Consider the following 20,038-nt stretch of genomic DNA (forward strand, 5'->3'; position numbering starts at 1 on the left):
GTACTATCTTTTTGATTCTGTAAATGTAAATTTAGGTACGTACATGAAAATTTTAGACAGTTAAAAAGTATAATTTTGATCTTTTAAAATCCTAAATTAAGAATAAAGACTAGGTAGCATCCACCATATATTAAAGTGGAATTGGTTTGGTTATTTTCAGTAGCCTATATAAAATTTATTTGTTTATTTGAGACTTTTTAATTCATTTTTTTTAACATTTATAATTTTTGTAACAACTGTATGAATCAGAATTTCTGATATTGTGGTAAACCAGTTTGAAATTAGATCGAATAAGTTGAATTATGAGGCTGATTCTACCAATATAGTACAGATAGTCCTCAACCTATAACCACAGCGGAGTACAAAATTTCTGTTGCCAAGCAGGACTGTTGTTAAGTGAGTTTTGCCCCATTTTACTATCTTTCTTGCTACATTTGTTAAGTGAATCACTGCAGTTGTTAAGTTAGTAATATGTTTGTTAAGTCTGACTTCTCTATTGATTTAGCTTGTCACAAAATGGCAAAAAGTGATCATATGACCTACGGATTTTGCAACCATCATAAAATAGTTGCCAAGCATCCAAAGTTTGATCACATGACTGTGAAGATGCTACAATAGTCATAAGTGTGAAAAATGGTCATGTCACCTTTTTTCAGTGTTGTAACTTTAAACAGTCACTAAATGAATGGTTGTAAATCGAGAGCTACCTATATTTTGATGTTCGTTCAGCCGAAATATAGTGTTTGGCCTCATGAGACCCTTGAATTTAAACCTATTGCCAGTATTTCATGTTTGTCTAATTATTGGCAAAGTTTCCCTGTTTGGGCTTCTAGTGTTCCAAGATAGAGTATATGGTAGAATAATGTGTACATAGAAGGAACAAATCTATCCATAATTCCTAAGCAAGTGAATCTGGCTAATATACCCCAAAATGGGTATGATATATGTTCAGATAAAAGATGTAGTCCTGAATAAGAAAACAGAGGTTTGAAATAAACACACTAGGGCAGGGCTGCCAAACCCCTGGCTCATGGGCCGGATAAGTCACGCACAGGCCATGGCCAAGCACGGTTTAGCGAAGGGAAAAAAGTCCCAATATGACACGTGACACCGCCATGATGACGTGAGTTTGACACCCCTGCACTAGGGTTTATCAGTTCTGCAGGAACTTGAAAAAAAGTAGTGGCAAAAATAGTCAGTGAAAAGCACGTTTCAATATTCTATGAAATTTGTATTTATTCTATCTCAGACATAGAATGAATTTTCAGAGTGAGTAAACCTGTAGGAGTATTTGAGGAGATCTTTCTGCAGACATAGGAGAATTTTCACTATAGATGTTAACTTGATCAAGCTTGTAAAAAATTGATCTTAGTGTTTATGTCTGAAATGATAGCAGTGTTCCAATATTTGAGGGGCTGCCACAGAGAGGAAGGGATTTAAGCTATTTTCCAAGGCATCTGAAGGCCAGACACGGAATAATGGATGGAAACTAAAAAAGAAGAGATTCAACCTAGAAATAAGGAGAAATTTTCTGACAGTGAAAACAATCAACCAATGAAACAGCTTGCATTCTGAAGTTATGGGAGCTTCATCACTGGAGGCTTTCAGGAACAGATTGGGCTGCCATTTGTGAAGTGTAGGGTCTCCTGCTTGGGCGTTGGATTAGATGACCTATATGTTCCCTTCCAACTCTGTTAATCTAAAAATAAATGGAAAGTGATATATTTGTATAGAAATTTTGGAATTTGAGTTTCTCTTTTTTTACATAGCTCAGTATCATTTACTATGGACAGTTTATTGAAACTGTACTAGACACTGTAAATATCTTTTTGACATAGTGCATTTTCACTGTAGGAATTCAAACTATAATATCTGTGAGAGAAATCTATCTACCCTCTTTTTGAATACATTCACTGAAGGAAAACTTGCTACCTTGATTAATTGATTGCTCCTAAATTTCACATACAATTTGCTTTCCTATAACAAGACATTGTTACCTATTCTGCATTGTGAAATTATTTAATAGGTCTTGATGTCTCTGCTATCTTTTCTCTAAGTTTCTTCTCATATGAAATTTCTAGTACTCTTGTTGTTCATCTCTGCAGCTTTTTTGGGTTTTTTTATTTGTTTTTAAAATTTAGTTCCCGTTAGTGATAACAGAACTTGAATAGGAAGAATATGTTGCCCTGATTTGAGAGGTTATGACACATAGTCTCCTGCTTGTAAGCCTGGTGCCTTAACCACTGGACCAGAGGTGGTATTCTACCGATTCGGACCAGATCGCCCAAAACAGTAGTGGAAAACACGGGTGGCTCCGCCCACCTGCACCTGGCTCTACAGCATCCCATTTTGGTCATTTTTTTTCACCAAACGCATGCGTGGAAGGATCTGCGCATGTGCAGAGGTGGTGTGTGCGCTCACATTTGTGAACCGGTAGGAAAGGTAAGTGTATACCACCGCTGCACTGAACCAAATATTGATGTCATACTGACTGGTCTGTAGTGTTCTGAACCTTCCTTTCCTTTCTTTTTGTAGACAAGACGACACTTGTTATCTTCCAGTATTCTGCAGGATAGACAATAGATCATTCCTTTCTCCCTTATTTATAGTAGTAATATTTGTGTACCAAAGGACTTGAGTGACTAACAATCAGAACCATTTTACAAACTCTTAATATAAGTAAATAAGCTCACCAAGGGTAATACAAATTACAACAGAATCATAAGAGATTTTTTAAAAAAAACAAGTCATATGTTCACTAGTACATAACAATATTAAAGCATGCCTTTCTCTTGGACTAGAGTATAAAGGCAGCTCTTCTGAAACTTGGGACAAAAGAATAGACAATGTCTCAAAAGGGAAGAATTTCAGAGCATGTGGTCAGCAATTGAAAAGACTCATTTTCTAGGACCTGAATGAAGTTGATCCTGTTCAATTTCTTTGAATGGCAGATGAATATGGGAAAAAAACAGTCAAACATATAAACCAGTCAGAAGCCATTTTGAACTTTAAAGGTGACAACCAGCACCTTGACTTGTACCTGGAATCCAACTGGAAGCCAGTTATGTTGCTCTGGATTCACTTGATCCATAGTCTCAAAACTGCTGTTTTGGAGAGATTTAATCCCAGTCTGTACTGATAGAATATTCTCTTTTCAGAAAAGATGTTCTGATAATGGCTTTCTAGCCTTTCTAAGAAAAGAAAATGGGAACATAATGGTTTTTAACATTATTTGATTGAACAAAACATTTGATGTTAAAGTATGATAGAAACAAGAATATGAAGTCACATGCAGAATCCTGTTTGTTTTCACACACTTATCTATTGTAAGATTTATTAGAACATCTGCTAAATAAACAATGATGTTCTCAGGATTACTAATTATATGTATATGTATGGAAACTTAATTGACTACAATTTAATAGTTTTTAAAATTATGTAAGAGCTCTCATTGGTACATTTTTAATATTTTTCTTTGAATGTCCTCTCTAGTATACTTAGGTCAAGTTTTCCCTTTTTGCTGCTGAGCCTCATTAATATGCAACTAGTTTTAATTGGCAATCTGTAGGGAATTAGTCTGCTCATAATACATAGGCATGAATCATCACATAACAGTGACAGTATTCATCACTGAGTAGCAGTGCATTCCTAAAACTCATGTCTGTGGTCAGGTCTGTCTATCATAACAGAAACTTACCTTGAAGTAGGCCCTACTGCCAACATCCATCAGGTTAGGTCATTTTAAATATATTAAAAACATTTCTTTTAGAAAAATGCATAAACACAAATAGAAAATAGAAAACAGATAAAAAGTACAAACACTAAAGCATAAATAAGTAAACAAGAGGACTAAAAAATCAATGAGGTTGTGGCTTTCTAGTATATCATCACTAATAAATTATGAAAATTGAATATATTGCTGTAAATAGCTTAAAACATGTTTGAGGTATAAGCAAAGGTAAAACACCCATAGAACAATGGACAACACAATATACATCATCACCCCACACAAAAGCTACAATACAAAGTAAAACTGAAAGTATGTTTGGATTTAAATATCCCATAAAAGAGAGTAGCATGAACACATTATATGATCCCTTCTCCCTTCCAAAATATTGGTTGAGGTAGATATCAATATATCAGATTATTGTCCAGTAATGATTTCTACTTTGGATTAATTTAGATGTGAAATGTAAAGTGCAAAAAACCATATTCCTATAATTTATTTGGAGAATTAAATGATCTTTCCAGTAAGAAGCAGAAAATAACCTTGTGGCAATTAATTGTACAAAGGTAATTCATTATACCTAGATTGAATATGTGGTTTAGCAAAGTTTAATAAGAGTATCAGTTTGGAATGGGTTTTTATTTCTACAGTTTGTTTCATTCTGCTATGAATAACGGCTGACAAATATTGTTTCAAAAGTTTTGCTATTTGAAAAACATTTGGTGATTATGATAGACTGCCTTCAAGCTGAATACAAATATAATTTCAGATGATTTTATTATGTAGGAATCTTGAGAAATAATGAAATAAACTTTTAATATAGTGTGTGTGTGCATGCTGGTCTTATTCGATGAGTAGGACCTCGCCGAAATGTTTCGTAGATTTTCACAGGTGTAGGTATGCTGGTCTTGTTGTGTTCGGGTCTTTTCCCGTGTAAGATTGAGATTGTCTTGGCAATGTTTCGGCGAGGTCCCACTTGCCATCTTCAGGCTGGTGTTTTTGGCTTCGTGCTTGTGCGAGTAAAGTGTGATCGGAGCTGCCGTCTCTCTATAAATCTTGGTGTGTGTGTGTGGAGTGCTGGCTTTGTTGCTGTAAGTGGGTTGATTGGCTGTGTAGTTGTATCCTGATTGGTAGATGAAGTTGATGTTTGCAGATTGGTTGGCTGTTTCGTATCATCCTGTGTGGCTGAGGTGCTGGCTGTGTGTCCATTGTTCTTTTGTGTTGTAATGACCTGGGTGGTGGGTGGGGCTTGTTTGTTGACTAGGGCTGGTTTCCAGATGTCTGGTAGGCGGGAGGTATCGTCACGTTTATTCATGTTGTGGGGGTGTTTTTCTATTTCGATGGCTTCCATAATTATTCTATTGTTGAAGTGTTCAGTTTTGGAGATTAATTTGGTTCCTTTAAAATCAATTTCGTGTCCTGTTGCTTTAAGGTGCTGGAAAAGGGACAAAGTTTTTTTTTTTTTTCTGACTGCATTCTTGTGTTCTGCAATGCGTGCATTTATTCTCCTGTTTGTTTGTCCTATGTATGTTGCAGGGCAGATTTTGCATGGTATTTCGTAGACTCCTTGTTTTCTAGCTGGATCTTCTCTTTGGGGTTTCTTAAGATGTTGGCTATTTTTTGGTCAGTGCTGAAGGCTGTCTTGATATTGTGTTTGTGGAGAATTTTGCTGATTTTATCTGTGGTGCCTTTGATGTAAAGGAGGAGGGTGATGCCATTGTCCTGTTCTGTGTCTCGGTTCTTGGGGAGAGTCTTCCTTTGGATTAGGTTGGTAATTGTTTTTCTTTGGAATCTGTTGGAGATTAATATGTTTGTGAGTGTGTGTGATTCAGTTTTCAGGTAGTCTTTGTCGGCTAGGCGTTTGGTTCTGGAGATGAGGGTCTTGGCTACAGAGTTGATCTGTGCAGGGTGGTGATGGGATTGTGCGTTTAAGTAGCGGTTGGTATGTGTTTTTTTCCAGTAGATGGTGTGTCCCAGGAAGCCATTGGTTTTTTTGTAGATTTAGGATGTCCAGGAAGGGAAGTTGGTTGTTTGCTTTTATTTCCATGGTGAATTGTATTTTGGGGTGTAAGCTGTTGAGATGTGTGATGAAGTTGTCCAGTTTTTCTTTCCCGTGTGGCCAAATCACGAAAGTGTCATCAACATATCTAAGCCAGAGTTTGGGTTTGTGTTCAGATTTATCTAAGGCGTTAGTTTCAAAATGTTCCATGTATAAGTTTGCGATAATGCGTGAGAGGGATGATCCCATGGGTGCTCCTTCTATCTGTTTGTATCTTTGTCCATTATGGATGAAGTATGTGTTAGTTAGGCAGTGATTGGTCAGGTCCAGGATGTGTTTAAGGGGGTTGTGTTTGTTCTGGATAGCTGTCAAGGCTTATTTTATAGGCACTTGGGTGAAGAGGGATATGACATTGAAACTCATGAGTAGGTCGCTGGGTTTTAGGTTTTGTTTCTTTATTGTTTATATGAAGTGGAGTGAGTTTTGTACGTGTGAGGTGATGGATTCTGCGTAGGGTTGGAGTTGTTTGGCGAGGAATTTGGCAAGATTCTGTAGAGGTGAGCCTATGGAGCTGACTATGGGTCTGACTGGTGTTCCTTCTTCGTGTATCTTGGGGAGGCCATAGAGTTTGGGGCATCTGGAAGATTTCTCTCTGGGGATGATTCTTTGCTGGATCTTTTCACTGATGGGAGAGGCTTTTATTTTGGTTTTGGTGTTTTTTTTCCAGGTAGGTGGTTGGGTCTGTGTTTAGAGGTTTGTAAGCGGGGTCTTGGAGTAGGTTGGATAATTTGGCTTGGTAGTCAGACGTGTTCATCACCACTGTGGCATTACTTTTGTCTGCTGGGAGAATGATTATGTTGTTGTCTTTCCTCAGGTTGGTGAGTGCTATTTCTTCTTGTTGCTGTAAGTTGCTTCTGGGTGGATTACTGGAGCAAAGGACGTTGCTGACTGCAAGTCTGATTTTATTGGCTTCATCTTGGTTGATTTTGGTGAGTGTAGCTTCAACTCCGCATATGATGTCTTTAGTGGGGATGCGTTTAGGGGCGACTGCAAAGTTGAATCCTCTGGAAAGGACATTGGTTTCAGCTGTGGTGAGGGTTCTGTCTGATATGTTGTGTACTGTTTGTTTCATGAGTTGCTGTGGAGGGGGGTTGGGCTTCTGTTGTTTTTCTAGTCTGTGGAGTTTGTTGGTGTGTTTGTCTGTTTCGGCTCTCCAGAGAACTGGTTGTTTGGATTTGTCCCAGAGTGCTGGGTGGATTTTGTTGCTGAGTTTGAGGGGAAGAGTGAGTAGGTCTCGGTTGGTTTGGTCTAGTAGGAATCTTTTCCTGTGGAGTTCATTTCTGATTAGGGCTAATTCAGTTCTTTTCAGGATCCTTTCAGTGGCTGAGGTTTTTGAATGGAATTTTAGTTGGAAGCATGTGGGGATCAGGCTTTTGTCTCGGCAGTTGCGTAGGAATGTGAGGTCACATAAGATAGTAGCTCTACCCTGCAACATACATAGGACAAATGAACAGGAGAATAAATGCACGCATAGCAGAACACAAGAATGCAGTAAGGAAAAAAGAAAAAACTTTGTCCCTTTTCCAGCACCTTAAAGCTATAGGACATGAAATTAATTTTGAAGGAACCAGGTTAATCTCCAAAACTGAACACTGTTTCAAAACTGAAACAAGAGAATAATTATGGAAGCTATCGAAATAGAGAAAACACCCCCACAACATGAATAAACGTGATGATACCTCCTGCCTACCAGACATCTGGAAACCAGCCCTAGTCAACAAACAAGCTCACCCACCACCCAGGCTGTTACAACACGAAACAACAGTAGACACACAGCCAGCACCAATCTACCAATCATGATACAACCACACAACCCATCATTCCACTTACTGAAACAAAACCAGCACTCCACACACCCCCACCAAGATTTATAGAAAGACGGCAGCTCTGATCACACTTTAAGCCCAAAACCCAGCCTGAAGATGGCGAGTGAGACCTCGCTGAAACGTTGCCAAGACAATCTCAATCTTACATGGGAAAAGACCCAAATACAACAAGACCAGCATACCTACTCCCGTGAAAAACTACACACACACACACACACACACACAAATAATATATTAAACTATAATTTATTTAATTGCATAATGTTTTCAATGCTGCATGAGTTCAACAGGGCTAAAAGTTTATTTTTATTTATTTCATTTGTATTTGATGCAGTGTTCAATAATAGCCAGCCAGCAATGATGGATTTCAGTTGCCCTGATGCCATTTTCCATTGTGACAGTGTGCTGGTGAAATCTTTCAACATTTTCATCACTGACTGCATTTAGATTATAGGGAAAGAAGTTCAAGTGTGAATGCAGAAAATGGATCTTCAGTGACATTTCATAGTCTCATATGCTGTAAGAAGTTTGTCAACCAGTGGCATGTAGTTGGTGTTCTGTAATTGCCAAGAACATTTTCAACTACGTCCTTGAATGGTTTCCAGGCAATTTTCTCTGGCCCTACTAACAAATTTTTGAACTACTAGTCATTGATAATGTATGTGATTTGTGAATCAACAAAAATGCCTCTTAATTTTGGCATCAGTTATTCTTGGAAACTTCAGTCTCAAATAATTTAAACTTCATTTTCCTTGTTCATTGTCTCACAAAATTTTTCATCATTCCAAATGGATGCAAAATATCTTTTGTCAGGTCAACAAGTGGTTCAATAGCCACATTTCTATCCTGGAACCAAATTGTTTTAGAATGGCCATTTTATTTAATGTAATGTGATTGTCTTGCATGATTTTCACATTTGCATATGTAACAACGTATTTGGTATATTCGAGATTCATTCTAAGCAGTAGAGCCACGACTTTTAGATCTCAGTACCTGGTATAGTGGATGTACTAACAGTACCATGTTTTTATGTTTCTTTAATGTGTGCCAATAGGTATTAAAGCATGTACATTGCCATAGTATAAAGAATGAAGATTTCTATAACACAGTATTTGATAGGCTAAGTTACAAGTTATTTTTACGATTAGCAGCCAAAAATCTGTAAGATACAAAATTTTTGTTATCCAGTGTAATTTTTGAGTTTTAGAACGTTGTCACCAGATGGGGGAAAAATGATCTGACTTGCTCATTATATTTCCAGCAACTTTTAGAGGAGAAATTGTCCAATTTTGAAATTTATTCAGAATAAATTTAATATCATTTTTAAACTGAAATTATTATTTTTGCATTTCTGTTACTGCATTCAAACTCTGCATTAATTTGATCATGCAGGTTCAGATTCTGAGAGTCAGATTCTTCAGATTCTTGTTCAGATTTTGAGTTTATAGTTCACCAATATACAATAAAGCAAGATAAATTGCATGCTATAAGACCGGGATGGCAAATGTATGGCACGCCTACCAAAGCGGGCATGCAGAGCTCTCTCTGTGGACATGTGTGCCATCGCCAGCTGCTCTTTTGGTTTCTGCCATGCGTAGGCATGCTGGCCAGCCAGTCTTCAGGTTTCTGGTGCTCCGGTGCGCACAAAGACCAACTCGTGTGCTAAAAACCAAAAAACTAGCTAGCTGGTGGGCACATGTGCACCGGCCTGCTGGTCTTTGGGTTTCGTGTGCAATGTTTTGGGCACTTGGTGCCGAAATGGTTTGCCATCACTGCTATAAGATTTTTAAATTAAATCTTTTATTCTTATTTCTGCAATTTTAGTGCTGTGTTGTACAATTCTAATGCTCAGTGTTGGGTTCCGGATCCCGTAGCAACAGGTAGGGTTGCAACGGGGCCCGGCGTCCTCCACATGAACGTGCGCACACATGTGCAGTGCACACATACGTCTTACCTTCCAGCGACGCCTCCACAAGCCTTTGCAATGCTCCAGCTGCTCGGTGGAGCATTGCACAGGCGCTGTATGCGGCATGCGTGGAAGCACAAATGGCTTTAAAGGACAGGTAAGGAGTGCGGGTGGGTGGGCCCTCTGGTGCACCGTACCGGGGCGTACCACCTGCAACCCACGACTGCTAATGCTGTGCTATAGTGCTATGCTACTTTTTTGAAGATAAAATGTCAGGTAAACTAGACTCTTTTGAAACGAGTATCAAATTGGTAATGAAATCTTGCAATCTAAATGAGTTATTGAGCTTCTACTGAACAAATTTATTTTTTAAAATTAAATGTTATCGAAAGTTTTAAACATAATATAACAGCTAACGTGAAATAGAACAAAGAAAGAAAAGGAGAAAGAAAAAGGAAAACCAAGTGGAATGGGAAAGAATAAAATAAAAAGAAAATTCTGATTTTCTCCTCAGCAAATATATGTATTATTAAAAAAAAATATCTTACAGAAATGTTCAGTTTTTTCCATTATCCAGTTTTTTTCTAATCATTAAAAACACAAGTCATAAGTGCATTTTTTCCGTTCCATGCAAATCATCTATAAGGGGTTTCCAGGCAGCTCTAAATGTAGATATTGTCTTTTCGCTGATCAAGGAAGTTAAATTATCTGTCTTTGCAAACTACTCCATCATCTTCATCAATCAATCCTCCATTGTGAGTTGTGGTGAACCTTTCCACTTTTGAGGATATAGTAGTCTCACTGCAGTTGTCATGTATAAATTCTGAGTTCCAATGACTGTTTGTAGTTGTCTGTCACCATTGAACAAATTTCTTATCACTTTTTTTAAATAAATGGACATTTAATAGGAAGTGAGAAGGGAGAAATCTGGACTTAATATTTTTCTATGTTAGTACCACGCATCAATATATTATTTATTATTGCATGATCTCTTACAAATTGTTTATTTCTGTTTGTATCAACCAGAGATATTTATGCAGACCATCTGGAAATCTTGCGCCTTCTATAGAATTAGCTGAGCCATAAGGAGATATAATCCACTCTGAGACCAGTGTTAAACAAATTAGCATGGTAATACAGTTTAAAGTTCAGAAATGCTAATCCACTCTCTGTTTTGAATAATTTTGGATTTCTAATGGGTTATAGAAATGAAGACTCAATTTAGTTGGTTGCTCTGAAGTTTACAAATTTCATTTTAAAATGTAATATTCTCAGTATAAATAATTTCTATCATTTATGTTCTTGATAAAAAAATTAGAGATCATCCCTCTAACATCCCTCTAATGAAAATTTTGAGCATATTAAATAGACTAGTTATTTTATTTTCACTATGTTTGCTTTGCACCACATTTATTCTCCAGTGTGTTTGAGATAGCATCCAGGAATGGATTGACTTCGTCTGCTCGCTGATTGGACTGAGTGTCAGAGCTGTGAGGACACACCCCTGTAACTAGGGCTCCCCAGCTTTTGACTCAGTCCCTCAGTGAGAACAGATGTGTCAAAATTTCCTCCATTCCTTGGAACATTCCTGGATTTCATTGGAGGGAAACAGTTTTTCTGGACTTTATGTGAGTGTTACCTGCTGACTCCCTATCAAAGGTAGAGTCCATGGACCTCCCTTAGCGGTAAGAGTCTCGGCTTGAGCCGCTGAGGGCATCTTTCAATCTTCAAGCTGTCAAAGAGAGACAGGATTTTCATGCTCCTTAAGTACTAGACAGCACAACAGCCATTAAGAGATGTTAGGAGCTCCCACACTCCTTGTTTGACAAAAAGGCAAGGCAGCCATTGCAGGAGCTTCATGCTCCACATATAAACTGAAGGAGAAAGTTTCTAAAATAAATAAATTAGAAAACAGTTTGTGCCTGGAGTTCTGCTGTATATTTTAAAATTAGTTTTGAATGAACTAACAGAATAATGAAACTATGATGAATTATGGAATGTTTCTATAGCTTTGACTTAGTTAATTTACCAATTGTATGACTTTAAAACTGGTTATGTATCTAATTATAACATAACTTATACTAATGAAAAATATCTGAAAAAGTATACTATATTTGAAAAAAATTGAATAATCTATCTCTGAAGCATCAAATTAGGATGCTTGAACAGTTATATACAACTGTCATGCTCTTGTTTATTGTGGGTTTTTGCATATAAGAAGGTAACTTTCAATGAATAGCATCTGAAATTGGATAAGGACATTTCTCAGAAATATTTGGAGAACCACTGTATTTTAAGTTGAGACAGAGCTTAGCTATATGGACGATTAGTTCAACTTTATATAAGACAGCTTCTTAAAAGTATTTTTGCCTGCCTCATTTGTATGCAGGTTAACTTGATATAGTACTAAATATAGCTAGGACCAATTTATAAAACCTTTTTCTCACAGGGAAGGACTGTATGGTTATAATATGCACAGTATTCAGATTGCTTGTTGACAAGTATGCACATGGAAGGATGAGGTTAATTATACACTGAAGTTACTGTCGGTGAAATGTTATGGTTCTTAAATTATAGTAGGTTTTTTTTTAACGGTACCTCTTCAGATTTAATCTGAATCAAAGACTCCAAGGTTTCTTTAAAAGTAGTCACTTGAAAATTTTGTGTGTGAATCTTGGCGTTCAGGCCCAGTGGAAACCATTATTTCCCATACTTAACCCCAGTATTTTCAATTTCTTCCCTTTCTATTCTATTTCTTCTACAGCAAACTATAAACTACCCTTTCCTCACATATAATCTGCAAGGCATCTTACTGAATGCAAAGTTTAGAGATTGAGCAGAGTCACTCTTTGAAGGAGATGGGCAGTTCAGAAGTGTGAAAAATAAATAAATATGTATTTCCCAGTGGAATATTTGGCATCTCCAAGAAAAGTTTGAAAGACTGTGATTCAGCTGCCAATCAGAGTGGCCAACATTAAAAATAATAATAGTTTGATTTGATTTAAGAGGTTTCTTTTGTTAATAAATAATGACTGCTACAACCAAACTTTGGCCTAAATGTATAAATCATGGAATGATTTGCATGTAATCAGAAAGATGTAGTAAAATAATTTTATATAAGTAATCCTCAAGTTACAACCACAGTTGGCACCAGAATTTACTTTGCAATAAGACCCAGAGCTACAATGCAGTGTAATGCCACAGTTGCCCCTCAAAGTGTCTGCTGCTCAGTCTAACCCAGCAGCCTGGGACAAAGCCACAACTTCCTGGAAGCATAATACCCTAGGAATTACCTGCTGCAGTCATCGCTGCAATTTGAGGGACATGCCACCCTGCACACTCCCACCACAGCTGACTTTCACCATCTTATTCCCACTGCTGGCAAGGTGTGCCCACCCTGCCCTTTCACAAAGCAACTGCTGGCCACATGAGGCCTCCTCCCTACATTGTGCAAGGAAACTGCTGTACATGACTTTGGGAAAAAAGCCTCATGTAGCCAGTACCTGACTCATGAGGATCCGGGGCAGGCATGCCTTGTCAACTGTGGGAAGAATGTAGTGAAAGTCAGCTGGGCTGGAGGGGAATGTGGAGTGCAGCAGACCAAAAGTCATAGATGGCGGCAGTTGAAGCACCCCTGCAATCGTAAGTATGGATGGGTTGCCAAATGCCCGAATTTTGATCACGTGACTACAGGGACACTGCAATAGCTGTAACCTCAGGGATCAGTCACTGAAAGAATAGTAAGTAGCAAGTTGAGGACTGCCTACATAACCTGGCCTTTTAAAAATAGGCTATTTTAGTTGGCTTACTACAGATAATTGTAACCCTAACCCATATAATTTATGTACCAATGAACAGATCAGGAATTTTGAAAGAAATGTCATTCTAGCTTTATTAGTTAATTTTTCTATAATAAGTGATATAAAATGTGAAACTTGCATTCTTTTTAATCTGATAACTTTTTTTCTGTATGAAGTTACCTAAAGGAAGAGCGATTTGGTAAACTGAATGTATAACCAAAATAATTTTTGTTGGTTGCATTTGCAGCCTCTTCTTCCTGAATTTTGCAGTCAGAACTAGAAGGATCATAGCTTTGTAAGCTTAATGGCCAACAGATGGAGCTGGGTTAGCATCTCACTGCTACTTCGGGATGCAGAAATAGAAGACTTAGGAAAGGGAACAGTCAAATGAGAGAAGGAAATACGTGGATGAGCAGCAAGGAGCAGCATATGCTGCAAAAATGAGGTAGAATTTGGCATATTTTCATAGTAAAATTTATAAACGTATTTCCAACAAATTGTAGAGAATAGAAAATGTAATATAGAACTATATATCTGTAAAGTTATATGTAAGTGACAGAACAAAGCAACTTAACTCAGTGCGTTATATAGGTAGTCCCTTGGCTTACAACCACAATTGAGGTCAAAGGTTTAGTTGTTAAGCAAGAGAGTTGTTAACTGAAATTTGCCCCATTTACAATCTTTCTTTGCCCCATTTTACAACCTTTCAGTTGTTAGATTAGTAACATGGTTGTTAAGTGAATCTGGTTTCCATATTGACTTTGCTCGTCAGAAGGTCACAAAAGGTAGACGCTGCAATTGTCATAAAATGAACCCGTTGCCAAACATCTGAATTTTGATCATGTGACTTAGGGGATGTGGCAACAGTCATAAGTCTGTAAAATATTCAGAAGTCACTTTTTTCAGTGCCATTGTAACTTTGAACAGTTACTAAGTGAATAGTTGTAAGTCGAGGACTACCTGTACTTTTCCCATTTTTACTAGAACAGCTGTTAGTAAAATTTCACCAAAATGAGAAGTTTAGTTTGCCACTAAATTTTGAAGTTCTGATTTTGGAGGCTTTGTTTTTAAAGAAAAAGTCTAAATCTATTCCGGTTTCTCCTTTTACGACCCTGTAGCCCAATAGTAGAATAAAAATAAATGGCCATTTGTTTGATAGAAGTATTAGAAGATATTGCTTTACAATTAAGGCTATACAGATGCAATGCTATTTTTTTTTAAAAAAGAAACTTATCTTCCTTTTTGATCAAGATTAATAACGAAGCTAATGCATAGTTACCCTGACAATAACAAACACACTGCATCTCTTAAATATAATTATATGTATTGTAAGGGCTTTGGTATGTTTTTAAAAAAATTAGGAAGAATAAAAGAAAAGCTGTTTGGCCATATTAATACTTCCTGCATTAGAAATAAACAACATGGTACCTTTCAAATTATACTGAACTACAAACTCCAGTCAGTCAATTTAGCTAGTAGTATGGATGATAGGAGCTAACTTTGTAAATAAGGCAGGCCTAGAACTCATGATCTCCCGTTTGCTGCCTCATTATTTACCATTACACCAAACTGGGTCTCGCTACATATTTTACTACAATACAGAAGCTTGTCTCTTAGTACACATTTCTTGTCTCTCAGTTGTTAAATATATAGGAACCATAACAAGTTCAGGCCTTGGATTACCCCAGTAGATCTGGGAAGTACTTCAAAACCCTTCAAAACCCACTATTAGATACAGAAGTATAGTTTAACTTGCTTTATCAAGATATTTTTCTGATAAGCATTATCAGGTAAAATGTCATTTGTGAAGATTGTCAGGAAGAAGTAATGATGATCTTCATTATGCTTTTTTTGTTTCTCTCCGCGGTGCCTCTTACAATCAGTACATACCAGCATTAGCATGTCCTACTTGTACATTTAGGTGGGGCCTTAATATTCTTCAGTATACTTGCCATGTGAGATTACCACTATAGCAATGATAGCCTTATAGATATTTTAATGGATATATGTGTGAATATTTAAGAGGTGCAACTGGGGGATTCTGATATGAGTACTGACATTGTGACCTTATACCTCTGTTATACCTTTGCAGTGCTTTGTGTCTTTTTAATGCAATTCGGTGAGGGAGTTTTGAAATATAATAGTTCTTAATTCCAGTAGAAGAGAATATATGTAGCTAAGGTTTGAACTGTGGAGTCCTTGGTGATCTCCGAGCTTGGTTGCTTGCAGATATTTCATTACCCAGCTAGCTAACATCATCAGTGACAATTATATAACAACATAGCTCATCTAAATATTTTACTGCAACTATTCTGCAGTCAGGATTTGGTTATTTAATTTATTTGTGGGGTTTTCCCCCCACCTATCTCACTGAAGACCTCGACATATGACTATTCATTCCATGACCATTTCAAGTTACAACAGTGCTGAATGAATGGTGGTTAGAACTGGTGTTCAGAGTTCTGGTGCGCGCGCGCGCACACACACACACACACGATCGTAGGATCACCAATTACAACCTTCTGGCTTCCCCAGAAAGTCAGTGGTGAAGGTTGCAGGGAATGTTGCAAGTCATTAAGAGTAAGTCCCCCCACCCCTGCACACCCTTTCTCAGTCTATCTGCGCTCATATTGTGTTGACCACTGCACCCTCCCAAACTTCACCACACTTTTCTTCCACCGCTGTGCATCTTTCCTAACCCTCACGGCACCTATTTTAAGTAACCCTGCAGTTCTTTCACACGCCCTCCTAGAACCTTGCCATCTTCTCTTGCATCCTCATATACCAGACATATCCATTGACCCTTGCTGTGCCTCCCTCTCATCCTCACACACTTCTTTGTGCACTTCTGCACTTGGCAACAGCGAGTTACCTGCCTGCTTGCAATCCACCTGCAACTTGCAGCTTCCTGCAGTCTTATTCACTGACTTGGTTGTGGAAACCTGGAGGAGATTGGTTCATCTTACAACTGTGAGATTCAGTTAATGACAACAACTGAGTCTGCACTAGTAATGTGGTCATGCTTTATGATCACATCGCTTAGCAGTGGAAATTACAGTCCCAATTGCTGGTATACGTTGAAAACTCTTTGTATGACAATAAGAAATATTATTGCCTTTGTAAAGTACACCACCAATTCACTTTACTACTGATGATGGTCTATAAAGCATTCTTTATTTGAAAGCAATATTAGTTCCCATGGACAGCATACCAGATAAAGAACTCCCATTTACCAAAATATGAACTCGTGAGTTACATTTCCAGATTATTTTTCCTGACGTGCTATGATACTGTTCACCACACCAACTTACTATTTGTCTTTTTTGATACTGTGGACACATTTTAAACATTTTGTAACCTCAGATCATTACTTTGGAATCCCTGTGAAATAAATATATCAATGGCTGGTAACACACCTTTCCTTGCAGACCATTTCTGTCACGTTTCTTTGTAGAAAAGATCTGTAAAATATGAAAAGATGAAGCAGAGTATTCCACCTATTATTAGGAGCACAGTATCCATCTGGAAGCTGTGCATATAAACCAGAGCTGAAAATCTGATGGAACCACCTTTTAAAATGCCAAGTTGTACAAATCGCAAGATGGGCAGGTAATTTGAAAGCATAAGGTAACAACAGAACACCCCCTCCCCCAATCATTTAGTCCAGTTTGCTTTAACTTCATATAGAGGGGGGAAACTCTCAGGGCCTTCTTTACATGTTTTTAACTTTATAGCTTTGATAAGGTGATATCTGATTTATTTTCAGTGCTACACTATAAAGCTTTACATTCATGACAATGCTTTGTATTTGGTCCAGAAGCCTCTTGGTAGCTACAATAGTAGTTTCCTAAGCAATGATACCCTCAGGAGCGGGCTTAACCTGCCAGCCACCTAGACACTTTGAATTTGCTGTAGATTCCAGGCCATCTCCAAAGAATCCCCTTATATAGTATACATTATGAAAATCTAAAGTAGTTTTGATCGAAACATGAATTATCATCTGCAGGGCATCTTAGTTCAGATATGATCATAACTAAGGCAGTCAAAGCTAAACAGAAGCCAACCTCATTGTAGCTTCCATCTACTATTTTAAGAAATAGACATTGACCAAGAGAATCAACAGATCATGAGCCAACTCCTTCAGGAGGAACATAACCAGAATGACTACCAAAACAGATGTTTCTAGATATTTAATAATATACAGCTTTAATAAATCCAGTTTTGAAGGATTAAATATGAGCTTACTTCACACTTTCCACACCACTACAGATAATAGGCTTAACCTTAGATAGATCCTTGGCTCAACATGGGGTGATGATATGCAGCTGAATACCTTCAGCATACTGTAATTCTCACCTAAACATATGGAAGACTTCTTCTGCTTCATATAGAAGTTAAATATATAGGGAAGAGTATTGAATCTTATGGCACAGTAGAGCAACCATATTTTTGAGCGTCCCTGATCAAAAGGTTACACTGGACCTCTTTCTCAGGGCATGGAAATATCTTGTGGAACTTCTTGTGAGTTCTATTACAAGCAGCAGCTCTAAGACAATGTCCAGGAGCTGATGAGGGCCATTGCTGGGCAGCTGGCATTCAGTAAACCAGAAGTGAGTTTATCCTATCCCAACAGTGCAGATCTCTTAAATATACTCAAATGCAATTGGAGTATCCTCCCTATCATTGCACTACTAACATAGTAACTCCTCCTCCCTAGCAAAGGAATTGCAGCTGCTGCGTAACCTGAAATACAGCTAGAGAAATTTCTGACAGTGCTCCATCCCCATTGTTGCCCAGCAAGATTTCAGTAATTTCCTCAAGCACATTTGTCCACCAACATGTCATGGATGGATAGTTTTTCTTCTTTGCTAATGTTTGATATATGTTTCTGGAGGATCATTAAATGTTCATTAGTTTTAGGAATTTTAATTATCATATTCTGGGGCTTTTGAATAATGGATCTAGAGGGATAGTACTGTTGTTTTCCTACTTTGTTAAGAGTTCCTGGATAGGTGTCATGATTGTAAATTATCTCATTCATAAAGAACCCAGTGGTTTTATATTAAAATAATTCCCACTTACTGTAACAAAAAGTTGTATACATCAGAAAATTTTATTTATGAAAAGGTTTCAGCAGGATGGCTGTTTTTACTTTGAAGGAATACTCTATTCACACTTGTTTATCCAAGTGCTAGAAGACATGACATTATCCCTTTCTATTTATGTTCTTGCAGTAGTTTATGCTAAAAATATACTTAGAAACTCAGATTATTAAATTTTTAATGATTAAAACAGCAATATATACCAATAAGAGAGAATATTCATAGCTCGGGGTTGACATGAGAAGTCCTTGGTGTTATCTGAGCTTGACTGCCAAGTTTAGAGAACATCAAAGACCCCAGCAATATACATATAAATACAAAACACTTGATCCAAACAAATAAACTGCAGGTTGAAAGTAATAACAGTTCCTTACTCCATTCATGGGCAAAGATTGGGATCAATCTGATCTCCAGTGGTAAGGTGCTTCACAGAGCAAGCTCCATACTATTCATATTGCTCACTTTTGTCCTTGGACTTGGGAAAAATATCAGACAGGAAGGCATTATTTCTACCACAGGAGGATGCTTTTGAGTCTGTTTGTGAAAGTAATACTATATTATTAGATCCTGTCCTTTCTTCCTATCATCATTTTATAAAAGAAGACATTACATCAAATCCTAGACATATACGTAAATAAGAAGTTGAAAGAGGCTTTTCTTTTGTAAGAAGGAAAGCATACAAAACGAAGCCCACTTCCTAATGAGAATCGTAGTAATGTTACTCAAATATATTTAGTAATGGTGTACAATTCTTCAAATGTAAATGATGCTGTGCAGTTTTTCAATAAAAAGAGCATAATATTATTATCCATACATAGATTTGCATAATTTTATGACTTTTTCTTCCCTAAAAGAAAGCATAGAACCATTCCTGCAACCTCTACATAGTGACATTATTTTAACTGCATATGAAAACCAAAGTGTAAAAATTCTGTAGAGTTATTTCACATAAACATTGACTTCAGGTCTTTATTTTTGTGATAACTTATTATTAAATACTTAAATTTCATTAATACCAGTTAATCCACCCAGACTATAAATCCTCTTAATTCTTTTCAAGTTTTCTTGTCTCAACATCATAGGTTATATAAAACAATTATTGTACCATGGAGGCAAGCTGTAAAGGCTGCAATTAGGCTGATATTACTCAATGGACATCAAGCTGCAGCTGGATTGTTGTCAACTGGGTTCCTTTTCTGAGATATTTTTAAGTTTATGGTTCTTTAATTAGATGAAATATTTGGGCTTGGAAAATATTTTAGCTTTGTAATGTAATCTACATTCAGAGGTTTTTAAAATATATATTTTGTTCTACATTATTATACATTATAAAGTGTGCTTTTTCCTAGGTTTCTGGAGATGATGGTTTTAAGACAACAAATTGACAAAGCACAAAAACACATTTTCTAACATTGCTAGCATATGCCCATGGCACCCACCTGTCCCTTTCTTCCATCTGATTTTTAAAATTATTAGGAAGAAATAAACAAAACTTTTACTAAATGCTTGTTTTGTGATTGAGTATCCCCACCGTAACAGCTGATTCATTTTTAAATAAGATTCTTTGCCCAGCTAATAGCTGCTTTGTGAGGCAGTCTTCGGACTGATCAGAAATGTT

At 37.2% G+C, this 20,038-nt stretch overlaps 1 protein-coding gene across 7 annotated transcripts in view; it reads left to right on the forward strand.

Annotated features, from left to right (window-relative positions):
* The window catches only part of CHD7 (chromodomain helicase DNA binding protein 7), a 200,897-nt gene that overhangs the window by 20,578 nt on the left and 160,281 nt on the right, over nt 1-20,038 (forward strand). The gene's annotated exons all lie outside the window — the stretch shown is intronic.

Source organism: Natrix helvetica (assembly GCF_964273705.1).
Source record: "Natrix helvetica genome assembly, chromosome: 4".
Classification (NCBI taxonomy): domain Eukaryota; kingdom Metazoa; phylum Chordata; class Lepidosauria; order Squamata; family Natricidae; genus Natrix; species Natrix helvetica.